Source organism: Bemisia tabaci, unplaced genomic scaffold (assembly GCF_918797505.1).
Source record: "Bemisia tabaci unplaced genomic scaffold, PGI_BMITA_v3".
NCBI classification, from domain to species: Eukaryota; Metazoa; Arthropoda; class Insecta; order Hemiptera; family Aleyrodidae; genus Bemisia; species Bemisia tabaci.
Genome location: NW_027311867.1, coordinates 1 through 13,095, shown reverse-complemented (window position 1 = coordinate 13,095; position 13,095 = coordinate 1). Strand labels below are relative to the sequence as shown.

The 13,095-nt window shown below is 40.6% G+C and overlaps 2 non-coding genes across 2 annotated transcripts; both read right to left on the bottom strand.

Annotated features, from left to right (window-relative positions):
• Positions 1–8,632: 8,632 nt before the first annotated feature.
• LOC140225986 (U2 spliceosomal RNA) lies at positions 8,633–8,826 on the bottom strand. Its single transcript, XR_011900794.1, has one exon. It is a non-coding gene; the product is annotated as a U2 spliceosomal RNA (small nuclear RNA).
• Positions 8,827–10,508: 1,682 nt separating this feature from the next.
• LOC140225987 (U6 spliceosomal RNA) lies at positions 10,509–10,615 on the bottom strand. The gene has a single exon (XR_011900795.1). It is a non-coding gene; the product is annotated as a U6 spliceosomal RNA (small nuclear RNA).
• Between the last annotated feature and the right edge of the window lie 2,480 nt (positions 10,616–13,095).

The following is a 13,095-nucleotide window of genomic DNA, read 5'->3' as shown; positions in this document are numbered from 1 at the left end:
ATGGGATCCATGTCGAGACTCGGCTGAGCAGCCACCACTTCGAAGTTTCACTTCGAACGTGTGTCAAGGGCGTGGCGCTGGGTTTCCACGGTCGACACGAGCCCGTCGAATTGGGTCCCCGATGCGACGATGCGATCGTGTTGCCGATCAAAATTAAGTGGTGCCTCTACTTTTTGTCATAAGATACCCTGTAATACCCTGCTTCAGTGGTGTCATGAAGGGGGGGGGGGACGCTGGCTCCGAAATTTTCAGTTTTTTCCCGCTCGCATGGGAACGGAGGCGCAATTGCTCTTCGCTTCCGAATAAATTTAAAAAAAAAGCGGGAAAGTTATCGAGGCCTTCAAAAAAAACACAAGGGAGAGGGCGCTACCCCCTCCCAGAGGCGGACTGGCCCTAACCAGAGGGCCATCGCCCTCTAATCGTTAACGGAGAGGGCTCCGCTAGGAGTCATTATGACATAATTTTTATGGCCCCACCGGAACTCCCCTTGGATTTTTTCAAAGAATATCATAGGAGGCCCTTCAGCGCCCCCTCTAAACTTTTCCCTTTATATGAGAAGAGGCCAATTTTTCGAAGAATATCATAGGAGGCCCTTCAGCGCCTCTTCTAAACTTTCCCCTTTTATATGAGAAGAGGCCAATTTTTCGAAGAATATCATAGGAGGCCCTTCAGCGCCCCTTCTAAACTTTCCCCTTTTATATGAGAAGAGGCCAATTTTTCGAAGAATATCATAGGAGGCCTTTCAGCGCCTCTCCTAAACTTTCCCCTTTTATATGAGGAGAGGCCTCCATTCTCATTTCGGTGCGGCCCGCCTCCTAAGCGTGGCAGGTGTTACGCACTTGTCCAAGGTATAAAGAAACTTCGCCCCCCCCCCCCCCAAAACAAATATTTAAAAAAAAAGAAAAAAGTAAGACAAACTTAGAGGCACCTATGAATTTTGATCGGCACCTCTCAGTAGTTGCATGGATGACCCATTTCGATGCGCTCATTTCGATCGTGGAAACCGAGCTTAGAGAGAGCTCACCTCAAGGCCCCTCTTTGAAATCAAACTTATAGCTCACCTCGAGTCCCTGTGCCTAGGCACCCACTATGACCATACCTAGGGGAGAACCGGGTAAAGAGAGACGGGGGTAATGGGAGACTTTTGCTCCTGCTGCTACCCATTTGAGATTTAAGTAATGAAACAAGAAGGAATGAACTCTTGGTCCATTTCTACGTTCTTGTACAAATTCCGAACCGGATCGGACGACAGCAGACCGCGGGAAGTGCATGTAAACATAACCTTTTTTTTGAACTGTGTTTTTAAGTTCGTTCCGTGCCGCAGTTTTCGTGGATTTTGGAAAGTAAATTTTACTCCAAAAAAAAAAAAAAAAAAATTATATAATTTTGTAGCTTAGGATATGTACTGTATGGCTATATTTTTTGTTTTATGCTATTTACTTTACAAGTCTGGCAGCATAAATATAACCAGGAGACAAGTGTCAAAATGCCAGCTAAGCAGGCAAATATTCCTCTAACATCAGAATAGATCAGGAAAAAATCCAATTCTTTAACTGGTACCTACCCTGAAACCACTCCACCGGTCAATTTTATCTTAATTTCAAAGCCAAAATGTTCTCTTAAGCAATTTTTTAATGCTTAATTTCATAATATACTGTTAAGACCATATTTAAGGTCTATTTTTGCGGTTTTTTATCCCTCTAATAAAAATTTGAATTTTCACTTTTTGAATTGAATTTGTGAACTTCCCGCAGTCCAATTTCAAAACCCCGTAACTCATTCACATTTTATCCGATTGACCTGAAATTTGAAATGGTAATCAAACTCTATCAGTAGAACACTCTCATTGCCCTGCCATATTTTTCATGTGCAATATAAGAGGCAATCCAGACCTCGTCTCTCTTTACTCCGTAATGGTAAAGAGAGGCATGAAAAATGGGGAAAAAGAAAAAAAAATTAAAAAAATACTTTCTATTGCAGTGATAGAGATGAAACTTTGGGTAATAAGTTCTCATGAGGTAACTAATGTATACCCTGATTTTCTCAATTTTTAATCTCAAACAGGGAGCTCAGAAATAGGGGGGTAGGTCTCTCTTCACCCGGTTCTCCTACATCAGAAAGACTTCAGAAAAAAAAAAAAAAAAAATTCAGCAGGCTCGGGGTCTACATTTACGACATTGACCCTTGAATATTTTAATTTTCGCAAAGTTTCTTCTCGGCGGCAATCTTTCTTAAGTTTAGCCATCTATTACTCTGGATGAATTTGTGACGAACAAAGACCTATGACTTAGCAAAGTAGGTCGCTTTTTAGTTTTTTCCTTCGTGAACTTAGGGGGTTAGCATCATGGGAACATTTCTAGAGGGTATGGGGTAACATTTTATTTTCTCATCCCCCTTCTTTCTAAAATCCAAGAGATTTTTTAGGTTGGTTTTGACTCTGAACGTTCTAATGGTTTACGCATTTTTTCGCAAGTGCTCGTGTTTTACGGTTTTTTTCTTCCGCACCGCAGTTTTAATTTTTCGTTTATCATGCAACTCAAATGTTCGTTAAGGATCAACTCTTCATAATTTTTTCCAGCAGATTATAGGCTAATATTTTTTCAGCATATTATACAGGCTAACAATAAGACTGTTTGTCCTAGTTCAAAAATGGTCTTTTACTGAAATGGACCAGCTTCAGTGTTATTTTCCTAATAAATTTAACAAGAAACAGGCATTCAGGCTTTGTAGGTCGTTCTCACGTATTTTGTACTTACATATTTAGTTTACCACTGTCTGGAATTTGTATGAAGGTCACTAAATTTTCGGGGAGCAATTATAGCCAGACAGTTAATACCCTTTTTCCTGTGACTAAGATTAGCTATTCCACTATTCTAAGGAAAAAGGCCCTATGAACATTCAAATGTTGCCTGGTTCCATCCAAAAAACTAATTATTTTTGAAATGAGTTATAAATATAACTCCCTGATATATTTTGGATTTAATTTCGATTAAAATTCTCTGAAAAATTGAGGGAAAAATTCACCACTTTCCCTCTCATATTGTATATTATCAAAAGAAATCTGGCAACGTCGGAAGTTTCATACTGCCTTTTTCCTTAGCATGCCAGTATTGGCCCTCACTGCGTGGCCGAAATCGCTGTACTGTGTGCAGGCAGAGACGAAACAGGCAGTGAGGGCTATTATGCAAGTAAATATGAGTAGGACGTAATTTAGTCACTGAAAAAATCACAATGGGAAAAAAACATTGGATCTAGAGTCCAGACTCTTGAAAACATTGACAAGAAAAAATATTCTCGATTCAATTGGATTTTTGCTTGAATCAAAACGAAGTCCGCTTAAATTAAGCGGCTTGGTTCTTGATTTAAGCTAGATTCTGATTGAATCAAGAGTACTTTTTCTTGTCGATGTTTTTAAGAGTCTGGACTCTAGATCCAATGTGTTTTTTTCCAGTGATATTTAATTTCAACAGTTTTCCCTCGGAGGACAAATTCCCCTTTGAAATTGTATATCATCTAAAGAAATCCGACAACGTCCAAGGTTTATACGGTCCTTTTCTTTAGCATTCCAGTATTGACCCTCATTGCCTGGTCGAAATCGCTGTACTGTGTGCAGGCAGAGACGAAACAGGCAGTGAGGGCAATTAAGGAAGTAAATGTGAGTAGGACACAAGCCACTAAATAAACCAAATTAGAATAGTATTTTCACTCCATTGGGCTCCATATCAGGCACAGTAAGATACGCTGTTTGCTTGAAGATTGTGGCGTGTCCGTTGACTCCATCGAGGTTAACGCTGAAGAGGAGAATAAATTCCTCACTACTTATTCTACTTAAGTGTCGTTTTCAGTGCCAACGGTAGTAGGTATGTTCAATACTTACACACTGGGAAAAAAAAAACACATCGGATCTAGAGTCCAGACTCTTAAAAACATCGACAAGAAAAAATACTCTTGATTCAATCAGATTTAAGCTTAAATCAAGAACTCAGCCTCTTAATTTGAGCGGATTTCCTTTTGATCTAAGCTTAAATCTGATTGAATCGAGAGTCCTTTTTCTTGTGAATGTTTTCAAGAGTCTGGACTCTAGATCCAATGTGTTTCTTTTTTCCAGTGCATCTTAACAGAAACGAGAGCCCCTTAGAATTTTGCAATATTTTCTTTTATGTTGGATGAGCCCAATGAATATTGATACAGGTCGTTTACTTACCACATCTTGCGCAGCGACTGGGATTGTTGGAATTGCCTAACCGTCCGGGGCTGTCGGCGGAATTTTTTACCAAGTTTCTCACGTTTCCACGCAGATTCTGGGGTTACTCATTCTCATGCTATGTTTTTGGCGCTGTAAAACCCAGTTATACCCAAGACCCGTTAGGATCTTTATTGAATGCAGACTTGCAAGCCGAGAGTAAACTTCCTCGATGGCTGTCGAGTGTCTGTTGTTTACCAATATTCTTAACTTTTTCCTGACATTGTTTGATTTTTTGGTAAACCGCTGCAAGTAAAACTCTCTCGAAAGTAAAACAGTGCTTTACCAAAAAATAACAAAAAATGACTGGAAAAAGTCAAAAATATTGGTAAAGAATACAGACGTCCTTCGCATACATTGTTGCCCATTATGCTTCCAGTCAGGGACCGGACGGACCTGCCTGTGTTACCTATCTCTAGTTCAAAAATGTTTTGTTTTTAATTGTTTTCCTTTGTTTTTCTTTTTTTTACAATTTTTTTCTCCTCTTTTTTGTTTTGTTTTATCCTGACGCTTAAGTTCTGTCCATTGTAAAAAGATCGAATTTTGCTCAATAACACGTTTGCGACTTAAATTGTATCTTTTTGCGCATCCATTAAAAAAAAGGCTTTGGCTCAAGCATGTTTGTTGATCCTTGAATTTACCATCAAGATTTTTTTTCATCTTGATTTAAGCTGAATTTCTCGAGAGGGAGGGGGGGAGGAAGCTTGGAATAAGCATAAAGTTAGCTTTAATGATGAAGCGGCATCACGCTGGGTTCAAGGAAAATAAAATTTTGCATGCATATTCTTCTGCGCTATTGTGTTTCTGTAAATTCTGTAACTCTACGAACAATCGCACCTAAATGCGTTTTTTATTTGTCGCCAAAGACACCATTATTACTGCCTAACCGCCAGGGGCTGTCGGCGGAACTTATCTCGCGAAATCCAAGTAAATTTTTCAGTGAATTTCAAGACCAACTTGAAAGGTATTTTCACGCGCTACTATTGCAACGTTTTTTGTGACCATTAAAGACACAAATGCTCCACAGTTTCTTTATGGTCATGTTCTTATTCTGATACTTATTTTAATGTCTTCAGCATGACTTTCCTGTCTCAAGAAATCAGCATTTACTGAAAGATCCCGCACAATACGGGTGGGGGGGGGGGGGGGTTGGATGTAGAATAGCGGGCATTTTGTGCTTGTTGATTTTCACTGGAGTAAAAAAAAGACCCTCTAAGTACTAAATGGAAACTCATACCTTTTTAGTTATCAATTTTTTTTTTTTTTTTTTTTTCGTGGGGAGTTTCAACGTCCCGACATTTAGAGTGATTTCGCGGAACGTCAAACTATACAATAAAATGACGTTACAATTTTTTACTGTATTGCTCATTCTTACGATTTTCGCAGTAACACTGATTTTGTTTGTTCTTTGCGACTGTTTAAAGTTAGAAAGTATTGTTTGCGTTTTGTTGTTTTGTTTTTTTTTTTTTTTTTTTTTTTTTTTTTTTTAAGTTTGTTCTTTCAGGTACTTTCATCATGAATCCCTTTCTCTCGCCGGGTCGAATTTACAGCTTTTCCTCAAGTTGCTAAGCTCCAACCGCTGGGCTTTGGCCCCCACAAAATGTTTTCAGCCACTCTAATGGCTGACTAAAATATCGAATAACTCTTCGACGCACTGCGTTTCCTATCCAATGAAACGTTTATCCATCGCAGCAGTTTCATCTCTTTCGAATGGTCGAATTAGGATCAAGTCACAAGGATGAAAAAAATTTAAAGTCGCTGCTTTTACTCATCCATGATTGGCTGCATTCACCCTCTAAAAAAAATGGAAAAAGTATTTGAACTTAAGTATTCACTCAAGTTCTTTACTAAAGTGCGCAATGTTGATTGCGTCATGCGTTGTTTACTTACGAAACTCATCAGGCCTTTTAAGAAACTTGACTCATTTGACGTGTGACTGATACATCATTCAAGATGTCAAGGACAGTAACCCCTTACTTCCACAACCACACGATAGTTAATTCACTTTTAGAATAAAGTTGAACTCTGTGTTCTAATTGCACCACATCATCAGTATTTTGGTGCAATTTTTTTCAAATTGCGAACAGTTCCTAATGAACACTCGATATAAATGACATGATTCTTGTTTTCAAGCAACATTACGCTCATTTGTTCAAAGGCAGAGTGCTTCACACGAACTACATCACTGATGTTTTGGAGCGACCTTTTATGCTCTTACGGCTCTAAACATTTTGTTGAGCACTCATCGTGAATCACATTACTGGTATATTTGCCAATATTTGCTGCACCAATGAAAACAAGTTTCGATCTTATGGAATTGCCGACATTCTTCAAAGTTGAGCCTCGCTTGGCTCAAGTTCCGAAATATCGCCAGAACTTCAGACCTCTTATGACCTTTAGTAATAGCGTCAATACATACGATGGTCTCTACCGCAAGTTGATGGGACGACGGAGAGTCCAGAATTAAAAAACGATCCAACGTCTGCGTTTCACAGCCGGTATGCCGGGAATCAACCCGGTAATCGCCGAACGCATCAGACAGGATTGTAACTCCAGCAAGAAGAAAAATCATTTCAGGTATCAAAACCACAAGAGTTGGCACCTGCAGATTTCCAGAACGAAGTGCTTCGAACATCTCAGCATTTAGAAATCTATAGAGTTTCAATGTTGAAGTCAAACTTTCGACTGTTTATGAGGTCTACGACGAATTCATCCTCAGTGCCGCAAAATTTACAGCATTAAAGTTTAAGAAGCTACCTGTATTCTGCCTAATGAAGTGAGCTTACTGTCTGAAAATGTGCACTCTGCTTCAAGCGCTCAACAGGTATGAGCGCATACCTGAAGAAGTAACTCTGGAAGTATATCTCCATAGTTGAAGGCGCCCCAAGTCATGCATGCCGAGCGCACACCGAAGAAGTAACTCTGGAAGTATATCTCCAAAGTTGAAGGCGCCCAAGCTATGCATGCCGAGCGCACACTGAAGAAGTAACTCTGGAAGTATATCTCCATAGTTGAAGGCGCCCCAAGATATGCATGCCGAGCGCACACCTGAAGAAGTAACTCTGGAAGTATATCTCTATAGTTGAAGGCGCCCCAAGTTATGCGTGTCGAGCGCACACCTGAAGAAGTAACTCTGGAAGTATATCTCCATAGTTGAAGGCGCCCCAAGCTATGCATGCCAGCGTGATGATATCATGTCCCTCGGGCAATGAGTCAAATCTGCGACATCAGCGTTTCCAGCCCGTCTCGATTTTTCAGTTTGGAGATTATTGCCGCTCAGCTACCGTGGGGCCTTATCTTGAAAATGTTCCACCTACCATCAAATTGCTGAGTACAAACTATTCTCGAGTCTTGACTAATCTGGATTCTGAAAACAACTTTGTCAGCAGTTACTCTTATTGAAGTGATTATGCATTGGACAACAGTATTGAATGTGTCATCTGTTTTTGAAGATCCTACTGATGCCGACGAAGTACAAGTTGCGATCAAAATTGGTACCTTCACCAAATAGCTGCAAGTTTTGTACAATTTTTTTTTCTCTTCACCGGCAAGGAACTTGTTCAGCGCTCATTGGTGACTTGGTCTGAATTCAGGAAGGCTGAGGATACCGCCATACCACAGCTTTGCAACTGGTAATACGAATTTGTAATGATTGGTACATACCATAATCCCAGAAAAGGAGACACCAATGGGAAGATGACTCATACGGTCTTACGACGAATTTTTTTTTATTTTTAATTTTTTTAAAAAAAAAATTAATTTTTTTTCGTCAACGCAGATGGTCTTGTAATCATCAGACTAACTTATTTTGCTGATTGATCTTCCTTCAAAGCCAAATATGGAAGCAGTTGATCCGCGATTGCAGCTCTGTACTATTTTGCCAAATGAAACTTTTACATCAACCGCTGCTGAACCTGTTAGCAGTGTTAGCAACGCCACAAACTCATTATTGCTGTGGAGCTATTGCACAAAATTATGGCCAGAAAAATGGTACCGAGACGGTGACTTTGCATAGACCAGAAAAAACGACAACTATTGGACATGATTATTTTGGACTTTTCGAAAAATTTCCCCAGATGAAGAGGGGATCTGAAGGACAGTGATATGAAAAATTGCATGCAGTGAAACGTTCGTGGATAGGAAAAATTGATGCAACTCGCGGACGAAAGGTGACTACGGTGCGACCCGGCGGCGAGAACTCCAGGGATTTTTTCTTCAAGATTAATGATGGTAGAATATATTGATTAAATTGTGTAAAAAGCTTGTGCATCGTATATTTGCACGGAAGTCATCCACTAGGGCCGCATTGGCCGACTCGGAGGACTTCTGGAGTCAACTTACAATGCACAAGTTTTAATTTGTCTGTTTGTATTTGAGGGAGATGATAAAGATTATTGGACCGATCCCGGCGGTACTGCAATACCGGGCCGATCCGTGGCAGAGGTGGAGCAAGCCCCTAACACTCCGCCTGTTTCCAAAAATAAGTTTAATATACTGGACCCGCAGTGCGGGTCGTATCAGATATTAAGCTGATAAGAACAGATACTACACTTTGATCTTAGCCATTAAGGCCGAGAAGCGATACCGAGTATAGGGCTCACGTAACAGGGCACCCGAATGCATTGCGCCTCTTTCCCCGAGTTGCCACTTTTCACCCTTTCCCACCAACCTCATAGGCCAATGAGGGATCCTTCATTTATTTTTTAATATACTTCAAAATCTCCTCTAGATTTTCTGAAACCCTCGAGCATCCATTTTACATAAATAAATTTATTTTTACGATTCAGAACGACAAGGCATTTCTACAGCGAGGCAACTCTACCTGGTGAGCAACGACCGCATTACATCCGCCCCAAGAATGATTGTCACGCTGATGCCAAATTTCAACAAATTCAAATTTACAGGCATTACCCGACCGACCAAATTTCCTATTTGTCGGAGTGAGAGTTGAAAATCTCATCCCAAAGTTGGATTTACCCTCCTGATACGAAAGAAAGTAAAACAGTCGACTGCCCTCTCAAGAATAGCCTTTTTGATTTTGTATTTTCTGTGTTAATTCGATCAACTTGTCAACTTCATCAACTTGTTGTTTATTTACGTTTGCTATAAAAGTGAGGTTAAATGTTTATCGTTCGACGAACACATGTAGCCAAAGCCAAGACTGGACCCACATTGACGAGTACATTTTTTAAGTTCCTGTATTGAAATCGTGATTTTCTGCCGAAAATAATTTCCACAGTGTTGCAATACTATCCCACAAGAAAGAAACCACCAATTTCTCATTCCTCCGCTCAGAATACTTCAAACCGGTGGTGCGTTTGTGCATTCAGTTGGGTTCAACAATGGAATGAGGACAAAATAAAATGCTGGCAATACATAATTTTCGTGCCTACTTTGAGCTCTTACCTATATTTTCCACTGTAAGTTTTTTAATATTATGATCTGTGAATTATGGTAGCCCATGTTTCCCTAATTCCTTTCGTGGTTGGATATTGTACCACCGTTAGGAGTTACTGGAGTTAAACAGAGAGGAACCAAGCCACATCGGGATTGAACCGAGAAAAAGAGTCTGAAAGTTTAGCTCCTGCATAAGACTCAATGTAAAAGTTAAACTTCAAGTTCAATTTCTGAAAAATTGGCTCCAACAAAAACTTTGAATTTTTGGCGATAGAGAGTAAAGCAGTGGTTGGATTCAAAACCACTCATAACTCAATTTTTCCAAAATGTGAGTCGGTTCCTTTCTGATCTTATGATCTTATGATCTTCTTATGATCTGTGAATTATGGTAGCCCATGTTTCCCTAATTCCTTTCGTGGTTGGATATTGTACCACCACAGCGTGAAATCTCGAGTCTCATTATCGATCGGTTAAAGCGCTCTCTTCGGACTTTCAACACTCGACATAGTATGACTTAGTATATATGCCGGGTTAGTATGAAAAAACAAAAGAATTAAATAGCAAATAGAAGTAAATTAAATAAAACCAAAATAAAATAATACGTTGATTTCAATGGTTCATGGTCCTCTCACTTGACGTTTCAATCGGATCGGGCCTTTCTTTTTTCCCCTTCTTTTTCCAACGTACTCCGTCCTTTCCTCAATCCTCGCCACATATGAAATTTTGAAGGAAAATAGACACCGCACCGAGGAATCCAAAACTGAGGTATTATGTCCATATATATGACAATATGGGTACTTGGTAACACATAGATCGGGTCAAAACTTGGGAAGCAAAGAAAGATGCTTCCATGAAGAAAAAGTTGCCAAAAAATGTGGAACGCTTCACGATTTTGCGTGTCATCCTTGCGCAGGGGCCATGCTAATCTTCTCTGTATCGTTCCAATTTTAGTATATGTACCGCCGAAGCGAGTACGAAGGGTGCCGAAAAGGTTCCGAATTATATACTGACTCGCTAAAGAAGAAAATTAGTACTCCTGTTGTCGGAGAGTTTGCCGTCGTATTGATCCCTTTTTTTCGCATGTTGTACGGATTTGATTGGTGTGAATTATTGAGTAAATTTAAGATCAGAAAGAAAAATTGACCAATTAGCTATTGTTTAAACTTTAAATTGGCATTAAACGATCATGAAAATTGCTCGACCGCGCTAAGATTCAACACGGGGGTGCACGGGCCGGCTTGTCGACGAGGACTAGCAGCGCTCTCTGTTGGAGAGTACAAATCAGCGGCACCGCGCACCAGTCAGAAGGGGTAGGCAGGGAGGCTCAGGGAGTCAGGGCCGAAGGGGCGAAGTGCTTAAAAAATAATGAAATATAAGAATTCGAAATCTGATGCACGGGTATCGGGTAGGGGCTGTCGGATGATAGGCACATTTTTTGGGGTAGTACCCCAATTAATCGAAAACATATCCGTATCATCCAACGAAGTGGGGTTGCACCACCATTTTAGAGGAATTCCTAATACTTTTTTCCGTGTAATGTTCTTGTGAAATTTCTTGAAGTTATTTGCCGTGGCCCATGTTCTTGTGAAATTCTTGAAGTTATTTGCCGTGGCCCTTTCAACGAAATATTCAAAAATTGACAATAAAGCCTAGTTTTAATTCGAGAAGAGGAAACGAGAGAGGGAAGAATAATTCTCTACGGCTGTGAGTTTTAAAATTATTTTATTCAGATCCCTTGACTTTCTTTAAATTCGTTTGTTTTTCAATCAATGATTTTGGTGATAATTCGCAGTAGACTCTTGAATCCTTGTTTTCTCCTCGACGCATGTTAGGAAATTGCGCTTCCACCAGCTACTCAAGCACAGTTCTCAGTCATCGCTGAAGTATAAAGTTTCTTCACGGCTCCACCTGTAAATAAAGAGTGAGCTGTCAGTACTTCTTTTGCCGCACATAATGAGACATTGAAGTCTGTGTAAGGTAAAATTGTATCACTCTCAATCGCCTCTCCCAAAAAATCTCTTGCGTACACATGAGAGTCAAAGCGTCGCCCTCTCCTGACATAAGGGCGTAACTACACTCTGCTATGAACCCTGTCGTTCATACAACTCGATGCTTTTCCGGGCTCATCTCAATGTGTAGTTACGCCCTTATGTCAGCCAAGCGACGAAAGGGTCAGTGAAGTGACAGTGGTCGTTTCAATTAGGTGATCAAAGTGCGTCGGCGAATAAGTATCGATGATTTTTAATTAATCGAAAATTGTATCTCCTCGGCTTGATTTCCTTAAAAAAAATGCGTGTGAATACAGGGCCGGATTCACTTACTTGCCGCCGCCTGTATTTTGCCGCCCTCTTCTCATTCGTTTTGAAACATCAATAAAAACCATCAAGTGAAAGTGCCGGAGAGGGAGGGGTGCCTAAGACGCGTTTACCGTGTTGGACACGTTTTTTGCGAAAGCCCTGTCAACACTACTAGCAAAAGTTCACGGAAGTTGGCGCGAAAGTTAAGTTCCGTAAACCTATCTCTGTGTGGACAAGGCCTTCCATTTATATGAAATGAACGAAAAAATTAGGAAAGAACAAACATAAATGTGGTCTATTAATTTTAACTTTCGCCGCCGCGATGCGCTGACCGCACAGTGTTTGGCGCAATGCGTGAAGTATTCCTATAGTCTTGTATGCGCTATGCGTTTCACGCCGACCGCTGCTGCACGCACTGTGTTTGACGCAGTGCGTGAAGTATTCATGCAGTCTTGTAGGCGCTATGCCTTTCACGCCGCCCGCTGCTGACCGCAGTGACCGCACTGTTTTTGACGCAATGCGTGAAGTATTCATGCAGTCTTGCAGGCGCTAATATGTGTTACATGCCGACCGCCGCGGCCGTACCGCGCCGAGGGTTTCTCCTTTTCATCTCAAGTTCTCGTCATCATTGCTCTCTGCGCCGCGCCGTTTCAGGCCAAATTCCGTGTTCGGTTTCTCTCTTAGTCTTAACTCGACTAATTAAAGGTGCTGTCTATTGTATCACAGAAAGGCGACAAAATTAGAGACACACTCAGGAAGTGAGAGATTTTGTCACATTTTCTCGTTTGTAATTTTTTTTTCTGAATCCGATTTATCTTTATAGCTATATTTCAAAAAAATTGCAAAAGTTGCCGCCCCCTAAATTTGCAGCCATGGGCAGCGGCCCATGTGGCCAACCCCTAAACCCGGCCCTGTGTGAATATATTTTAACAAGTAAATAGAAGTATACTGGGGGAAAAATTCAAAAAATAGTAGGTACTGGATACTCTGTTTCTAAGAAACCATCGAGATTTCTCCTTTTCGTTACAGAATGTTTCTGTCGTTAGGATGGAATCTTGTCCACGACTGGACGAGCACTAAATATACAGCCGGGGGCGGGTGTCTATACTACTCCGGAAATTGTACTGATTTTTCAAGGGTGGGCTGGAAGTACTGAAA